This window comes from Urocampus carinirostris, chromosome 13 (assembly GCF_059441175.1).
Source record: "Urocampus carinirostris isolate Australia breed hairy pipefish chromosome 13, RoL_Ucar_1.0, whole genome shotgun sequence".
Lineage (NCBI taxonomy): Eukaryota > Metazoa > Chordata > Actinopteri > Syngnathiformes > Syngnathidae > Urocampus > Urocampus carinirostris.
In genome coordinates, this window is record NC_142361.1 from 32435331 (window position 1) to 32454641 (window position 19311).

Sequence of the window (19311 nt, forward strand, 5' to 3'; positions counted from 1 at the left end):
AAAACAAAGTTGTTCTTGTTTTTACCATAGCTGGGACTCATCACCAAACTCTGTAGAAGTCTGATAACAATTTTGCTCATCAGACCAGCAGGAAGACAGTGGTGCGTTTACACACAGGCAATTGCCCGAATGAAAAAAGAACATTACTAGAATTCTGATTATTTAAAGCCTTTACAAGCACCCAAAATCCAATCAAGGTCTCAGTCTAAATGCGAGTATTCCAACTGCAATGGCTAGGTAAGTCCTGTAATTTTTCAATTTCTCGTGCGTGCATAAGCATTAGAGTAATTTGATTGCTCGTTCACACGCGCAGCTCTCCATCCAGGATATATTTATGCTGCAAAGTATTTCTGTTTTAATTCTTCCCCGACAATAAAAATGCTACTCCATTCATAGTGGATGCCACTGTTGTATCCATCAATATATAGTGTTAGTCTTTGCTTTTGGCGAGACGTGTACGAGCACACGTTTATTTGCTAAAAGACGTCGCTCTCGGTTTGCCCTTGTCATCAGAATAATCGCAAACGCCATGTATGCAGGTTTATTTGTTTATTTCCAGGCATCTAAACATTTCAGATGACTGCAAAAATATGCAGTCATTCAAAACAAGCCAGACTATGGCTCTTAAGGACCAGGGTTACCTATGACTACTGACTGTTGTATAAAGGGTAACAGATAAATACAGACAAGGGTTGTGCTTTTTGACATTCCATTAAAAGCAGTAAAATGTCCTTTCAAAATGTCATCTCATCTCATTAGCTACACCGCTTATCCTCAGTAGGGTCGCAGGGGTGCTGGAGCCCATCCCAGCAATCATCGGGCAGGGGACACCCTGAACTGGTTGCCAGCCAATTGCAGGGCACACGGGGACAGACAACTCACTCGCTCATTTACACCTAGGGACAATTTGGACCGACCAATTCACCTGAAATGCATGTTTTTGGAACGTGGGAGGAAACCGGAGTGCCCGGAGGAAACCCACGCAAGCACGGGGAGAACATACAAACTCCGCACAGGAAGTCTGGAGCTGGATTTGAACCCACGCAGGAGGTTCCCAAGACATGAACTGTGCCGCACATGCGCTAACCACTGCGCTGCCGTGCTGCCCTCCTTCCAAAATAAACACTTCTATTAAAAAATTGTCTTTTCAGAGTTTTTGTGTTTAAGGAACTTTCACACCCATTTTTGCCAAAATCTGAAATATTGAATGTTGTGTTTTATATTATTCTTAATAAAAAACACGTAGCTTCATCATCAGGAAGTCTCAACAGAAACTGGTCAACTTGAGAAAGCGGAACAAAGAGAAGACAAGAGCATGGTGGACATCTAAAGTTGGATCTATATGGCCAATGACAGGAAGGCCTTCTAGCATGTCAACACATGTGTGAATTTGCCTCATGCTACATACTGTAATACTACAGTGAGCCAATCGACTCAATGCTCCTGAACAAACGACGTGACAATATGTCAACCACACTGAACAATTCTTTTGAGATGTCGCAATACTTTATTTTGAACATGTATACAAAAACTTAGAAATCTTGGGAAAATAAAAATGCTTAGTATATATTCGCACTAACTAAAAAATTGCAACTGTAGAACTGCAGTCTTTAACGGGAAAAAAACACTTGTTTGCTATGTCTGTCCTGCTGCTTTTTTGTCTTTTGAACAAACTATTTTTGTAATTTATCATTGTAGCTATCATATGCATGTATGCATAAAGTTTTCTTCAGCAGCACTTTTTCTGTTTGATTCCCAAAGACTGAAGTAAATTTTCTCAGATCACCCTCATTCTGTCATGTGTTAAATTTGTCAAATTGTGAAAGACAAATACAAGAGAAACTGTGGAAGAATAAAAAAACGGCAATCAAATACAAAATTATTATCTCCGGATTTACAGTTCTTGGATCCCCTGACCGCCTGGGTCGTCGGGGCACCACTCAGGACGCAACTCTCGACAGGGTTCTCCTACTATGAACAAGCGTTTGAGTCATTAATGGAAAGATTTTTTTTTTTAAATAATTATCTTCAAATGGCTAAAACGATTCATTTAAGTGAATTGATGGCGGAACTGTAACTTAAAAGATGTAATATGATAGGATTAATACACATTTGTTTGAAAGTAAAATATCTTCACTTATTACAAATTCGCCCTATGCTGTCAATCGGATGCGGGGATTATAATTCATCCGTTTGTTACCTCCCGTCTCGATGACTGTAATGCACTACTCTCCGGTCTCCCGAAGTCCAAAATCAAGAGCCTTCAGCTAGTACAAAATGCTGCAGCGAGGCTTTTAACTAAGACAACAAAGTTTGATCACATTACCCCGATTTTAGCTGACCTGCATTGGCTCCCTGTTAGCCTAAGATGTGATTTTAAGGTTCTGTTGGTAGTACACAAAATCATGCAGGGACTTTCAGATTTAATTTCCCCCATGTTCCAGTCCAGAGACATCTCTCTGAAAATGCTGGTTCACTAGTGATCCCAAGAGCCAAAAAGAGATCCGCAGGTTCCAGAGTTTTCTTCATTCGGGCCCCGATGCTGTGGAATGCGCTTCCCCCTGAGATTCGATCTGCAACCTCAGAGGAAATGTAAATCCAAGCTTAAAACACACTTCTATTCTATAGCAAATGAAAAACCTATATTTCACGTTGACAATATAAGGGGATGGTGTCATAATAGTCTGTAGTTTGCAATAGTCTTTGATCTGTGCAGCTCTTTGAGACTAAGATTAAGGGCGTCACAAATAAGCATGACTTGACTACAAATACACACTGGCCTAATCTTCAGCCAAAAACGCTCACTTTTGAGCAGCGGCGAAATGCTTGCAGCCGACATCTTCGCCTCCTCTGACACAAAGTGAAAGTGGCAATTCAGTGTGAGATGAAAGAGGTACAATTAATCCCCACCCCCGCCTGCCTTAATGACAGCCACAGCTCACAAGTCACACATTTCACATTACAACTGTTGCGCTGCAGAGGTGACCTGCCTCAAAACCTAAAAGGGTTGACCAGCGAGACTCAACACCACAGAGAAGACGCAAACAAATCCGTCGGACGACGGTCTGTGCCGAGTTACTGTACTTAAATAGCCGACGAAATGCGGTTGAGAAATCAGAGGACGCGAATGGCTACAGGTGCTCTGGTCTGGAATAAAAAAAGACTGCAAAGGAGAGCCAATAAGAGGTGGTTGGACGGAGACAAATGACAGTAATTTCCCCTGCAGTAATTCTTTATGCTTCTGGTGGAAGTCGGTGATTGAGTTAAGCTTGGCATGAATAAGCGGAGGATCTACGCAAAATGGCAAGGGGGAGGGGAAAGAAGGGCGCACTGGATGATGGACAGTCTCCATCCTGATGCATGCTCAAGATGGCTGATAACAAAAGAGGAACATGGCTTCACGACATAACATGGATCATGTAGAAATAAACAACCGCACAAGGTTTGAAAAGAGTAATTTCCACACGATAAGTCAGGCGTCTCAAACTCAATTTAAGCATTTCCTTGGGGGCCAACAGAGTTAGGGTTCAGGCAAAGCGGAGCCAGGTCGTGTTTTCCGCAAGATAAAAATATTCCTATATTCTCCATTTTTTTTGGGACACAAGTTCTAAAAGTAAAAAAATGAAACCATGATAAGAATTGATTAAAAAAACAAATATTAATGTGGAACATAAGACCAAAAAAAGTCGACTTGGTCTCTCTCTTGCTCTCCCTCTCTTGACTTACTAACAGTTAAGTCAAGTCATGTTTATTCGCATAGCCCTTAATCACAAGGAGTCTCAAAGGGCTGCAGAGACCAAAGATTATTACAAACCACAGACTATTATTACACCATCCCCTGATCTAAAACCTACATGAGGGCAAGGAAAAACTCAAAACACTTCAAATAATACCGTGTTTAATGCACATCGGAGCTGGAAGTCACGTTTTGCGAGCAAATGGGTTTTTTATCCTGCATGCACAGTAATTCCTGACAGTCCGGCCAAACTCATTAGCATGGAAATAGCATCTCTATCAACGTGGGCTGCAAATAGCCTCCTCTCCGCGAGTTTGAAACCCCTGCTCGAAGTCCTTCTGGAGTTGTTGGTTAGTTTCTGGGTTGGATCCCTTTCCCACTAGGGGTTGTAGGGACACCATTTCCTGTGTCTTGGGCAAGTACAGCCTGGTGGCACCTTATCCCTCTTCAAGCCAACATGCGTTTCCACCCGGTCTCGAACCGGGGACCTTTCGCTTGTTAGGCGAATGTGCTTACGACCATTCGACTTATAGAAAAAAATATTTCGGGATGTCGAAAAATATCCGGACATTGCTGTAAGTTGGGTTTTGTATTGTGTGCACCTTTTTCCAAGTACAGGACATTATTGTCGTGCTTCTTTCCGCCGCGTGGTGGCGCTGTGAGAGGTCACCCAGTATCCACCCCGAAGAGGAAATCCGGCTTCTACTTCCTAGTTTGTGTGTAAACATACTGTACTGTATCTCCAGCGTGAAAAAACTGACGATTTTATTGTTTTATATCTCGTGCACCCATTCGATATGGTTGGTGTAAAGTGTGAAGCCGAGGCGAGCCGTTTCTTTTGAAATGAAAGTGGAATAAGAAAGCTTGATGCGGTTGAGAAGATGTTTTTTCGCCCACATTCCACCACGGAGGAGGAACTCTTGAAGCTCATCTTCCAAAAGTAAGTTAAACTTCACTTTATTTATCTTTATAGAGCATATTATTTTATGAAATGATTATTTTTAGTACAAAAAAATACAGGTACTTAAACATACCTATACAAACCTTAAACATACATTCCATACAAAATATAGCGCAGAACCAACTTCATTTGTAAGTGGCGCAGCGTCTGTACATGTTGCACAACAGGTTGATTGATGTCATGTCGACAATCTTAAAATTACAGATGCAATTTAGTGTAGAGTTAAAGAAAACCTTGATGACTTCTGCCTAGCTTCAGAATGCCCTTCGCTCGCATGTATGCTTTTTGTTTGCACGTGGTTGAGCGTGTTTGACTCCAGGTCATGTCTAATGTGATCTGGCTTTGTTACTGCTCGTCCATAAAGACTTTTAACATCGTTGTGGAGAGAATGGAAAAGCTCAAGGCCTCCCAAGCTTTACATTGCACGCACCTCAGAGTGTGCCGCAAAAGCAAACATTCGGATCCTCACAATCTGGATCGAACAAAAATGAATAATAAATCTCTAACGGTGGCCCCAAAATCGCTTTACATGAATTAGCATGTTAGCTTTGTGGCTCCCAAACGTTTATGATTTCGTTTTGTCTACATGTATTGATCACTCAATCTTGCTCTGTTGTTGCCATTGTCAATGTTTGCCCAGGTTAAAACTGTAATCATGAAAAAACACAAATATAATTAAAAAAAACAAAACAACGTACTGTAATTAAACAAAATCAATCAGAAAGATAAAATACAAATGTGATAAATTATAATAAAAATGTTATATAAATGGACATTTTGGCACTATTAACATCAACAAGTTAATTTTGTTGCTCTCAAATCCTTCGGTTTCATTGAATTAAATCAATCACTCAATCTTGCTCTTTTAATGCTGTTGTAAGAGTTTGCCTACTTTACACTGTAATGATACAAAATCAACTACAATCATTATAAAAATATGAATCTATTAAAATATAATGGAATATGTTGTAAAAAATAGCCATTCAGTACCTCATTCCCACACTGTTAGCATTAACATGTTAGCTTTGTTCAAATAAAATCTTTCCATGTTTTCTCTCTCTCTAAATTACTCAGCCTATCATTAATGTTTTCCCACGTTAACACTGTAACGTCTCAAAGTTAATTAAATTATAAAAACACATAAATACAATATAAATCCATTTAAAAAATAGCCATTCATTACTTCATTTAAGCATCCTTAACATTAGCATGTTAGCTTTGAGGCTGAAAAAACAATCCCCTAGTGTTTCTTTCTGGTTTAGTATTTATTAGAAAAATCGATTTTTTTTTTCTTTTAACGCCATTGTAAATGATTGACAACTTACAGTAAAAACTATTATTTGAGGTTGTCTGAGTCTATTAACCCTTACTTCCAATAACAGAGTAACACGATTGTCATAACATGATCAGTTGTGATTTTAGAAATGCATTTAAAACAGGGTTCCCTTTGCGCCAATTACCGTATTTTCCGCACTATAAAGGCGCACCGGGTTATAGGGCGCAACTCCAAAAAATAGGTTTTGGTCCTATATTTTCCATACATAAGGCGCACCAGATTATAAGGCGCTAAAATGGGAACGTCGACAAAGCAGTCAGATAGTTCAGTCAAACTTATTACCCCCTTAACATTCCGAAAGCTTGCAAAGAAGCAAATACGTGTCTCAGACATGTACGGAAACAGTGTCTGTACGATGTCACCAATCACTCAAATGCATCGTTCCAAATATCATTCGGAAAGTTAAAGTCTTGGGATTCAAGAAATGCCAAACATTTCTTAGTTTCCATTTTATTTTTTGCTGGCCACTGTGTAGACAGCAAAGTAAGAATTTGATTGATAGATAGATAGATAGATAGATACTTTGTTCATCCCCGAAGGGAAATTCACATTGTGCAGGGAAACGGGGTTCTTTACTGTGCATATGACAATAAACACTTTGAATTGAATTTAGTTTCAAAATAGACTCATCACAGAAACATCAAGATCGTTCTAAAACAAGATACCGGGAAAATATAAAGCCGCATAGCTCACCTAAGTTCTCTTGCAGCCATCACGTTCAATAATGATTTGTAACCATGGTCTTCTTACAACCGTGAGTGTAGTAATTCCAGGAGAGTAAAATATTTACAAATACAGAATAGTAAAAAAATGTTTTCTCTATGCCGTAGTGCAACCCAACGTGTGATTCACATTCATCTTTTTAGGCCAATTGCAGGCTTTGTTTCGCCCCTTTAGCCTATGCGAGCCTGTAAATGATAAAAAGGATCCGCCCCCTTTACCTCCGAATAACTTTAGCCAATAGTGACCGATTCAAATGATGATTGACACATTGGTTAGGAAATGAAACGCCGGTATATAAATCCCAGCATACACCGCGGACTAATTCGCCTTCGAGGGAAAATCTAGTCGGCGGCTGCTGTAGGAGAAAATGCAGGTTCGATAATCTTTTAAGTCTTCTTACGTGATTTAATAAAGTACACCAAAGCCTGCCATGAGGGGGAGCTCTTTATTTCGTCATCCCAAAGAAACTCAGAGAACTCCAGACATAACAACGCTTTTATAGCTTCAGTTTGAGTACAACCCAAAAGGAGGCCCTAGTCCTCAGTAACAACAAGGAAGATGCTGTCGTACCCTTATTAGGACATGTTGTTCGCCTCAGTTTGCTCAGAGAGTCCTTGAAGGTCCCAAGGACCTTTCCGAAATGATGTCAACATTCTGTCACACTGTAAGCAAGTCTTTCTACATTTCTTTCTAAATGTATGCAACTCTATTCTACAAATGCAAGTCTATTTTCCACAACACTGCTTGCCTTAGTTGCAAGACTTTGCGACTTAATATTGATCCATATATAAGGCGCACTGTATTATAAGGCGCATGGTCAGCTTTTGAAAAAAAAAATAAAGGCTTTTAGGTGCGCCTTATAGTGCGGAAAATACAGTAATCTCCAAAAGTAACTCTCGGCTTGAAAAAGGTAGAAGAACCTGGTACTATAGGGTGTCAAAGCCATCAAACTAATAAAGCACCTTGAACACTTGAGGATATCCGCCAGGGAAAATTTCCTTTGCATTTTGTATAAACAGCTGCCATCAGTCCGTAGGTGCTGAGCACTGTTCATTAGCACGCTAGTTTAGCTGTGTGTGCAGCTGTTCAACTGGCAGCAGCTATTGTGCCTTTATCTGGGTGCAGGTCGATTTGATCATGTTGCGATAGATCATGTTCCTAAAATCAAGACTACTACATTTACAGTTTTCTTCTTGGATTTTAATATGTATAACTTGAAAAGAAAGGAAATATAACAGAAAAAATAATGATAATCATGATGAGATGCAGGATCATTTTTACCAATAACCGATAAAAATCCTGCTGCTGGAGACCAGTACAGGTAACTAATTTTGTTGTTGTTGTTTGTTTTAGAGTAAAATAATCCAGTTTGTTCTATGTGTGTCCTGTTTGCCGTATTTTCACAACTATGAAGCACACCGGGTTATAAGGCGCACCACAAAAATTAGTTTTTTGTCCTATATTTAAGTACTGTCGGCTAGTTGGATATTATAGCACAGCTCCTAGTTACCATTTATTGGGTCCTTTTTTCCTACCGGGGTCGATAACTGTGATGCCATATTTGGCTGTAATTGGTCTAACATCTTTCAACCAGATAATTATCGGGCGTCTCTAATAATAACATGCAGCCCATAATTTGTATGTGTAAAAAATTATATTTTTGGAGGCTGTACAGTTGCAGCAGCTAGCTAACCGCAATAACATTGACATTTGACACAGGCAACAAGCGGATACTTATTTTTGGTGTCAAAGGAGAATGAAAAAAACTGAGAAACACTTTCCGTCTGGATGTAAAAGAAAAACAATTTTTCAATCATATCAGTAAATTTTTTTGCACTACTGGCAGTTTTTTTTTATAGCTTGCCACTCCTTGCACATTGCTCTCTGCACTATTGTAATTACAGCGTTATTGTTACAGTGTTAATGTTACTGTGTACCTGACTTGTTAACCTGACTGCCCATTTTGCACATCTGGTTAGCTACTCTTCTTGCACTATCGGCACTATGGTAAAATACTATACGTAGCCAAAATACAATACAACATTATTTATATCTGTACATTCAAGGAAACTGTGGGGGTCAGATGCATCGACATTTCGTTCTGTATACACGTGTACTAGAATGACAATAAAGTAGATCTGAATCTGAATCTGAATCTGAAATACAGCTTCTCTTTCATCTTCACTGCCACTGAGAGCAAATGAAAGGTTAATATGCTCAAATGGCAGCCAACGACTACATTGGAGTTGTCTTATTTTAGGGCCAGGACATCCAGTAGTATGGCTTTAATCCTAATTACGACTCGATTTATTGCTAAAAATGAACCTATGTCATTTGTAATTAGAGAAAAATGTTATTTGTAAATTGATAAATGGTAATTATCTGTCGTTGATTTCATGAAAATAACTCATTGTTTTGGTGCTTGGAATAAGGGATCACTCAGGACTTTAGAACTCAGATCTTCATGAAATAATGAAGAATTTGATTTATGCATATATTCTTTATTCAAATATAAAATAATGCAAGTGAAAGAATGTTTAATAGCCTCCATTTTCCTTTTATTGTGAGTAGGGATAGGTGTATACCAACACCAGGTATCGGTATGTGTTGGTGCCAATATCAGCCTTTTTTAATGTATTGGTACCCGTGATGGTAGCCAATTTTATGTACAGTGGTACCTCTTTATATGAGCACCTCTAAACATAAGAATTTCGATAAACAAGTATTTTAAAAAATAAATCTTACTCACGATACAAAGGGAAAATGCAGGTAACGGCCAGTCCCAGAGGCTACCGATAGATCGCTCACCGCATGTGCCTGCTCACTGCCAGCATCAGCTTTTTCAGTTTGAGCATAAAAACTACTACAGAAAAAAATTATAATCGTGCTTTAAAAATGTTTGTGGGTGTGTTTATTTAAAGGTACATCGACTTTAATATTGAGTATACAATAATTGCTTATGCATCATCAACAGTCTCTCGATGTCATATCTTTCAACCTCTATCGAATGCTCCCATTGCAAATGGGAAATCCTACTTATTAAGCGATAATAAACCTTACTAACACAACGTGACACTTATTCACTCACAGCATGACAGATAATGTAGGATACCGTGACAATATTAGCAATCTACAAGGACGGTGTAGTATTCTACCAGTGACCTAAATGATCAGATTTGAGCTGAATAGAGTGAGATGAGAACGGTCTTTATTTATTATTTACTGGATAAAAAAAGTTATACGGTATACACAATTTGGAATGATCAAAAAAAAAAAAATACGGGGAACACTAACAAGTTGACAAGTATGGTATCTTTGTCACTCTTCTTTGCAAGCGCTTCTGCCCTGTCCTCTGCACCACACGAAAACCTTTGTTGAGGTGACTGCCTCCGGGGTAAGTGCTCATAATAAACTCACATTTTATGAAGTCAATATCATCTTATTTATCTAATTTTTGTGATTTTTGTTTGATTACTATTTGAATGTGTTTTTAATGATCACAAAGATGTGTTTTATATCTATTTTGGGTCCACGTTGATGCTTTTGGGAGGTCGGGAACTAGCCGATTAGTTTTTAATTATTTCACATCGGGACACCTCCCTCTTTACATGAGAAATTCAAGCTATGAGCTTGATTCTGGAAAGAATTAAGCAGATATGAAGCGGTACCACTGTGCTGATTATAATAATAGGTGGTACAGGTTTCCGATGACTACTCAATATTTTGGTATCAGGTTAGAATCTGTCCGAAATAATGTGGTGTTGAGCTTTTTGGTGCTTTGAAGAAGTTTAAAGTATCCAGGGTAGGAACCTTTTAATAAACTAAGTAACAAATCCTCCTGGCAACATTGTGGCAGATAGTAGATAGGCAGCAGTTAATATTGCAATCAGCTCAGGGGCGTTGAGGTTGTGTGTCCACGCCAAAAATGCGAGGTCAGGGGTTGAGTCATACCAAAGACTTAAGAAAAATGCTACCCATTGAAAAAGGAAAAACAAAGCTAATGATCCCTCGAAAATGAATAACTGCATTTCAAGAAAAAAAAACCCTCAATGTTTAATGAAATATCCTTTTTGTGTTAAAACAGATTGTTCCAGGTAAATAAGAGTATCAACAATGCCTGGAACCATAGCATTGTGTTCAAGGTGGAAACGCAACATCACTTGAATCCGAATCACGTCATGTTGGTCGGCTGAACACCACCCCGCTTCTCCAGCCATTTTGGGAAGATGCGTGTAAGATATAGTGATGGAGCACATCTTTTTTCCCTGTCACTGCGCTGCTTGGTAATTTAATCGAATACCACACGTCAGATCGATTTGTGTATGGTTATAGGGTAGGAGTCGCTGCGAGGCAAGTACACAGCAATTCCCTGCCATGTCCAATTAGCAACCCTTGTGCTGATGAGGGGGTTAAGGGGGTAGGAACTGCCCAAGCGTTTACGTCAGCGCCTATTATACCGCGTAACCGTGATGTCACGTACTGTAATGTGGAATATGTGGAATAATACGGACAAGTGTCAATCCACGACAAAGCGATCAGCCCTATTTGTTCTATGAAATGAACTTGAGTGGAACCGATGAAGTTGATACGAGTCTACTCCATGGTCATCTCCATATAGCCATATCAATCAAAACAGAAACATGCATGTGTTGAGTCTTACATACGTTCTGCCATTGACAGCTATAGACGTCCAAGATACATTTAACAGGGCTGGAAGTTAACGGCTTCTCAACTTAATTTATAGTGCTGGAGGAGTGATAAAATCCAGAGCAACAAAATAACACAAACTAGAGTTAATAAGATCATTAGGTCTGTAAATTCAACTAATTATAATAAAAATATAAACATTAACGGCGGCGCAGTGGTTAGCGCGTGTGCGGCACAGTTCTGAGGTCATGAGATCGAACCTTCCTGTGTGGAGTTTGCATGTTCTCCCCGTGCTTGCGTGGGTTTCCTCCGGGCACTCCGGTTTCCTCCCACATTCCAAAAACATGCATGTCAGGTTAATTGGCCGCTCCAAATTGTCCCTAGGTGTGACTGAGCGAGCAAATTGTCTGTCCCTTTGTGCCCTGCAACTGGCTGGCAACCAGTTCAGGGTGTCCCCTGCCCACTGCCCGAAGATAGCTGGGATGGACTCCAGCACCCCCTGCGACCCTACTGAGGATAAGCGGTCCAGATAATGGATGGATGGATAGTAATAAAACTTATGAATAACTTTCTCTTATCCAGATCAAGTTCACCAAAAACGCAAACATTGACATCAAAAAGGTTAAAATAGCTAAAAATGTACCTAGTAAGAAAATAAACAATAATGACGGTTGTTTATATTTGCAGATTCCTTAGTATCGCGTTAAAGATTTGGTTATAGTATATTCATTCATTTTTTGAAAAGCTTTTACCTTTAATAGCTCACTTTTATACGCCATACATATTTCTGGTGCACCATTGTTTTAGACTCATACCCTATTTTTGTTTTTTTCCCTTTTGTTTTAATGTCATTTTATGTCTTTGTCTGCACCTGTTCTAGTCACCCCACCCCTTTCTTTATACACTAAGAAGCTGTCTTGTAGCTTGCCTGTCATCCAGGTAAGACTAATTATTGCCGATGAAACGTAATTATATTTCATTCGATTGCTCTCCAGGTTTTACAGTGTCACTTGTCCTGTCATCAATATGCAGTTATTCAAGTCACTGCACTGTTGCATTATAGGAATCAGGAAGACTTTACCAATAAAATTGACAGCACTAGCTTCAAACAAAATTGCGATACATTCGAACAAAACTGTCCATCTAAGACAAAGACTGTGTTTACATGCAGGAAATGGTCTGACTGGGATCAGAATTTGTAATTTTTGAGTAATCCGAACAAATTGATCCGAGGGAAATATCACCGGTGACGTAATTACGCAAATACTTAAGTCCTCATTTCCGCATTTAACTTTGGGAATTAAATCAAGGGTGCCATCATTCATGTCACTCACCAAAAATAAATCAAGTACTATGCCTGTTTGCTCCTCAAGTGTGATGCATTGCAGCTTCCTGACTTACACTATATATGGATGGATAGATACAACTGTTATTTTTCCCGTGGGGGAAGAAAATAAAATGGTTCCTGAGAAATCAACCAATACAGATAAGGATTGTTCAGTGAATAAGCTGGAGTTTGCCTGGATCAGTCGTCATTGTACTACAAGTCCACAGTTGTTTGTGGCATTAAAATATCCCGGATAAGGGGAAACTGACTTAACGCGTACAGGTAAACTGCACTATTTGAATGGTTCTAAATGGAGGAGTGATGTGAAAATTATAGGCCTACGCCAAACATTTCAATCCGACGACGTGCAGTTGGACTTTGAACTTAGGCAGATTCCTGTTTGCATGGCATTACATAAAATATCTGCATGTAAATGTAGTCAATTGTACTTTTGCTTCTATATGACCATTCTATAAGTATCCTCCTGAAAACTAAACATTAAAAAACACAATTAATGAAATCCAAAACAAATAAAGCAGTCTTCTAAATAAGATTTCGTATTTGGGGAGGGTGTTATAGACGGCATTAAATAACACCACAAGAAACAAATATTTCTAATGATCTATTTTACTTATTTACAATGTATATCACCCCAACAAATTATTAATACTTATTGAGCACTAACAACGCGGTTTTGGTCCCATTTCTTTGAACTCATCGCAAACTTGAGGAGACCTACATCGCACTTTTTTGCCATGAGGCTCAACCTGAATTTGAATTTCCCGTTTTAGCATAGCAAATAGATTTCAAACACATTCGGGACAAACGGGTGGTCATGGAGACACATGCAAACAAAAACGACAGCGTTTATTTATATATTTATTCATTTAAAGGACCTCATTTGCACTTTTATGAAAAGCAACGTTTGGTCGCCCACATGGTCCCTTTTTTGTCGTTGCCATCCTTGTCTCTGTAGTGGCAAATAATTATCAGTCACGGATGCGGCCGTGAACGCTTAAAAAAAAAAGAGGTATGACTATCAGTAGTCAGTATTATTTTCGAGGAAGTATAAAGGAGACCCGTTTCCACGGTTATCGACTTGACATTTGAGTGCTTACAAACGTTTTGAAAGCCAAGGCTTGTCACTCATACTGAACCTTTTACCCAAAGCCTGAATGACAAGCCCGGATGGTGAAGTTTTTCATTTAAGCAATCTGACCACATCCGCCACATTATTTCATTCAACCACTATAAAAAATTCCCTTGTTTGTAAACCACTTTGTAACCAAAACTGTCAATCTCAACTGAGCTGTTAAAAGGAAAACAAACAAAAGTGAAACCACTTAAACTGCATTATTTACCTGGGTTAATTAATATGAACTCTACATTTCATGTCATAGCAAATTTAGTTCAAGAGGGCTAAAAATGAGGTATTGTCTACAGTCCTTGTGGATCATTATTCAAGACTGAAGACTGCAATATCTAAAAATAAGACAACGGCTTACGTCAAGAGAGCAGCCCCGAGGCTTTAAAATCAAATTGATTTCAAGATCCTGTTTGCCAATCACTCAAATAACAGTTCAACCCGACTTGGAAGTCATCCAAGTTACACAGACCAGGGGACAGAGAATGGTTAAATAAATAAAAAACAAAAAGGTCAAGTGATACTAAAACAGGATGCCAGTTGAAACGACGAAAAGGTTTATAGTAAGCTGGGTTGCTGTTCGGAAATGAAAAGAGCAAAGAGTGATGAAATAAAGACTGTGTTGTTTAGCGCTTGCAGCCAAGTATGCAAGTAATGATTCATCTGTGCCGGTATTAAGAGTTCAAGTTAACAGCCAACATGTAATTTCCTGACCAATGAGACGACATGCTATAGAATCAACAAAAGCTTTCTGAATGAATATAGCTGGAAACCTGTAATGTGGTCAGGCCCCTCTCCGTCATGTACAAAGCGCTCGCTCAATTTACTCCCACCTAGAGGAGAATTGATCAGGGAAACAAGCGATTAGAAGCAAACAAAAACAAGACGTCGGAAAAATCTCTCAGCTTTAATCCAATTTTCACTATCCAGCTACCTATTGTCAAGCAGAATTAGAATAGGGCCAATAATGTGCACGAAAAACGGGATCGCGTGATCGATATGTCGTCTGTCAATCGACGCGAAATGGAAAATTACCAGAGGTGAAGGGATCCGTGGGGTGAGACAAACAATGCTGTTCAATTCTTGGCTTTTGTTTTAGAATGGTTGTGTGTTTAATATAAAATGTAACAGATAATTAAGTGATCATTACCCGATCTAGTCCAAAGACTGAAGAAGCGTTAGCTTATTAAATCTAAGCTTAAAACGCACTTCTATTCTATAGCATATGAATAACCTATATTTTATGTTGACAATATCTCTTTATTATTTGTTATTGCAACATCCATTGCAGCCTAGTCATCCTGGAAGGGGGATTATGTCATGTGCAGTCCTTTCTGCATTTTTCTCATGTTGAAGTTTTTGAGTTTTTCCTTGCCCTCATGTTGGTTTTAGATCAGGGGATGGTGTAAGAATAGTCTTTGGTTTGCAATCATCTGTGGTCTGTGCAGCCCTTTGAGACTCCTTGGGATTAAGGGCTATACAAATAAACATGACTTGACTTATCTCTTCACTCTTGACAAATCTTGGGTCCTATATGAATACTTTACTATAGTAACAAAAAGATGGTACAATATTGTCTATATCTAATTACTAATTAACGCAAAGGGAAGCCAGTATGATATTCTAAAATAACATCTTAGCATGTTATTGATATGTTATTACCAGGTTAATTATTAGAAGAGGGGTTAAATAGCTTCAGTCAACTACAAAAAAAGTAATTTTACTAGAAGATCATAATGACCCAGGCCTTATGAGCTATTTTCATAACAGGTCTGCGGGCACCTCAACTGTCCTTAGATGGCACCCATGTTGTAGACCGCTGGTCTCCATAATCCTTTTTTTCAACAAAGGTAAAATGACAGTCAACACTATTCACAAAATATATGATATTATTTAACATCATGTTGAATAAGATTGTTTTAGCTATCACCATTTTATGAAGGTTTCTTTTGGAATCCACATTTGATCAGTTATGTGGGACCTTACCATCAGTGTTGTTGGTTTTTTTTCTGTTTTGTGTTTTTCTGAAGTACTAGGGATGGAAATCAACTTGTAGCTAAATCTAGTTTGTGCAACTAGTGCATTGTTTCTGTTAAATAAAGAAATCCAAATCACCTAAAATATATCATTTTGCATCAGTTAGGCTATAAATATAACAATGTCTCTTGTTAATCGGGCTGGGAAAGCCACAAGGTTGTTTTTTTTTAATTCAATTGTAGTATAGGGTTGTTTTCCGATATACAATTTGTATATTTTGAATTAATTCAAGTCCATTCATATTTATTCGTTCAGCCCTTCATCAGAAATAGTCTCAAAGGGCTCCACAGACCACCATCACAAAATCCCCTGATCTGAACCTTACATACAGGCAAGGAAAAACATCAAAAACGTGAAGCGTGAATACTCATTCATATCTGACTAGAAAAGTATGATTTAAATTATTATCAAGGATTAAACAAATTCACTATGCAACATTGTACCAAGAGCGTCCAATTTAAGATGTAAATTACACGCAGGTGAAAAATGTATCCAAAAGTGAATAGAAAGTAACCTTGTTCCTTTTATGATTACTCATTGTGTGCCTGTGTGCTTGCATGCTTGCATCTCTCATCAAGTGTCAGAAGCAGATTAAAGGTACAAAGACATCCTAAGTGGAACATCAAACAAATGCCTGAAAGCAAAAGGTTATGTTTACGTGTGCATAATGTTGTTCCTTGGGGGGGAGGGTTCTTTACCGTAAAATAACCTATAATAATGTGCGGTGGATATATATAACTATTTTTAAATAAAAAGAGAGAGGTAGACTCTAATGAGGGTTGTAACCAGGTTCCATTTCCAAAAACATATCACCCAAATTTCATTGATGTTGGTGATGACCAAGCCTGCCTGGATGTTTTACATTTATTATCACCATGATCATCCTCAAACAGCAAAAAATTCAATTGATTTGAGGATAGATATATATATATATATATATATATATATATATATATACATATACATATGGTGTCGGTGCCACTCTCTACATTTGTATCCTTATCCATCACAAGCCAGTAAACCTCACCCGGTTATTAGGCTTTTTCGTGAAACAAGAAGGTAATTGCCCCCTTTTAACACCCACAAGCCCAAATGTTCCTTTGTAAAAAAATGTATAAATGTCACATAAGGTATATGAAAAAAGACTCAAAGATATGGCTTCAGAATCGAACATTCAAAATATACATAGTGCAAAAAGCGGGTGATCGACCGAATATAGCATTTGACAATACCAATGCACAATGACTTGTGTAAAAAGACGGTAAGGTTCAACAATAAAGGCTGCCCAACGGAAATTTGATGGATAAAATCTAGCTGCACCTGAATTGCGGCTTTTATATTTCTCGCAAGCACATGGATCAAACTGGATGGATGGAAAAATCAAGTGTACCACAAAATGAAGTGATGAGTTCTACAAATGATGATTATTTGAAGGTTTTCCTTAAAAATTAACTATTAATGGCGCTGCATATTGGTGCTTATTTAATAGGTTTGTATGTAAAGAAATGATCCAACCCAAACTTTTTGTGTCTCGTGCAGCATTGAATTAACAAGATTAATTATTGTTTTTTTTTTGTATCTGCCAATACAGATTAGCAATTTAATTTCCTGGTAATGCACGAGGAAAATGAGATATCCATTTTTTTTTTAAATGCATAAATAAACATACTGACTTTTGTATGTACTTTTTATTATTAAATGTATATTTGTTTTAGATAGACCACTTCATCAAATTGATTTAGGTTCGATTCCCGGCTCGTCCGTGTTATATGTCGAAGTGTCCTTGGGGAAAACACTGAATCCGTAATGCCCCCAATAAGCAGGTCCGCGCCTTGCATGGCTGCATGGCCACTATTGGTGTGTGCATGTGTGTGTGAATGGGTAAGTGTGAAGCACATTGTAAAGAGCTTTGGGAGATCTTCCTTGACTTGAAAAGCGCTGTAGAAATGCAGACCATTTACTATTTTGAAGCACTAAGAATCAAATAAATGTACCATTAATATGAATTGCCCACTTTTAAGCACTAAATGTCTTAATGCATACAGACGCTCCCCTACTTACGACCATTAAAATTATGAAAAACGGTAGATACGGATAGTTTTTTTCGGGATGTCGAAAAGTATCCGGATATTGCTGTAAGTTAGCTTTTGTATTATGTGCACTTTTTTCCGAAAACAGGACAGTACTGTAGTGCTTCATTCCGCCGCTACCAGCGTGTGGCGCTGTGAGAGGTCACACAGCATCCACCCTGAAGAAGAAATTTGCTTTCTCTTCATAGTTCATGTGTAAACATTCTAAACTGTATCTCCAGTGCGCTAAGAACTTTGCCATTTTTATTGTTAAATATCTCATGCATACACTCAATATGGTTGTTGTAAAGTGTGAAGAAGCGGCGAGCAGTTTCTTTAGAAATGAATGTGGAATAAGAAAGCCTTATGCGGTTGAGAAAATAGTTGGATCGCTTTTTTTTTGCCCACTTTCTACCAGAGAGGAGGAACTCTTGAAGCTCATCTTCCAAAAGTAAGTTAAGTTTAACTTTATTTATCTTTATAGAGCACGTTATTTTATGAAATGTTTATTTTTTTAGTACAAAACCATAAAGGTTACTTATACAAGCCTTAAACATAAAAACTATAGCGCTGAAGCAATTTATGAACAAATTCAACTTACAAGCGAACGTTCGTAAGTAGGGCAGCGTCTGTATTAAAAAAAACTCTTAATACAAACGTGTTTTTTTCTGCATGACATTTAAAAAAGTTCTTAATAAATAAGACAAGGATGAAAAAATGCAAATACAGAAAAATACTTGGTTTAAAAAAAGGATTAAAAAAAGATGACATTTACATTGCTTGCAGTACATAATGTTTTACGAAAAATATATTTTTATGGAGAATAGGGGTGGCACCAAAACAAATAGTTTTCGTTTTTTTGTCCTTTTTTCAAACCTTTTGATTGGCGGGCCGATTAAAAGCTGGCCATAGTTTGACTAACCTGATCCAACCATTAAAATTCCAGCCCATCCCGACTGATTCAAGTGTAGTTTTGCTTTTGTTTGTTTGTTTATAAAGTAGTTCTTGGATGGTTTATTTTTTTGTTAAGTGTTTTAAGTGTACGATTTTTTTTTCATCATACTGTATTTTAAAAAGTAATCGCTTAGAAACAGACACAAGTCTGACAGTTTCAGTGAATAAGGGACGGCAGAAGAATATGACCAATGTTTAACACCTAAAAAAAGCTGAACATATTAATAGTGCTTGAAATGGATCTCCAAGAGCTTCAAATGGAATATTTTTTAACAATAAAACCATCGGCACCCCCTAGTACACCATTTTTCATAAGAAATGGCAAAGGAAGCGTATATAAGCAATCATGAGTAAAAAGGAAAAAGCTAGATAAGATG

The 19311-nt window shown here is 38.0% G+C and overlaps 1 protein-coding gene across 1 annotated transcript in view; it reads right to left on the reverse strand.

Moving 5' to 3' along the window:
• pdzd8 (PDZ domain containing 8) overlaps nt 1-19311 on the reverse strand; it is a 41171-nt gene that overhangs the window by 3389 nt on the left and 18471 nt on the right. The window lies entirely within an intron of this gene.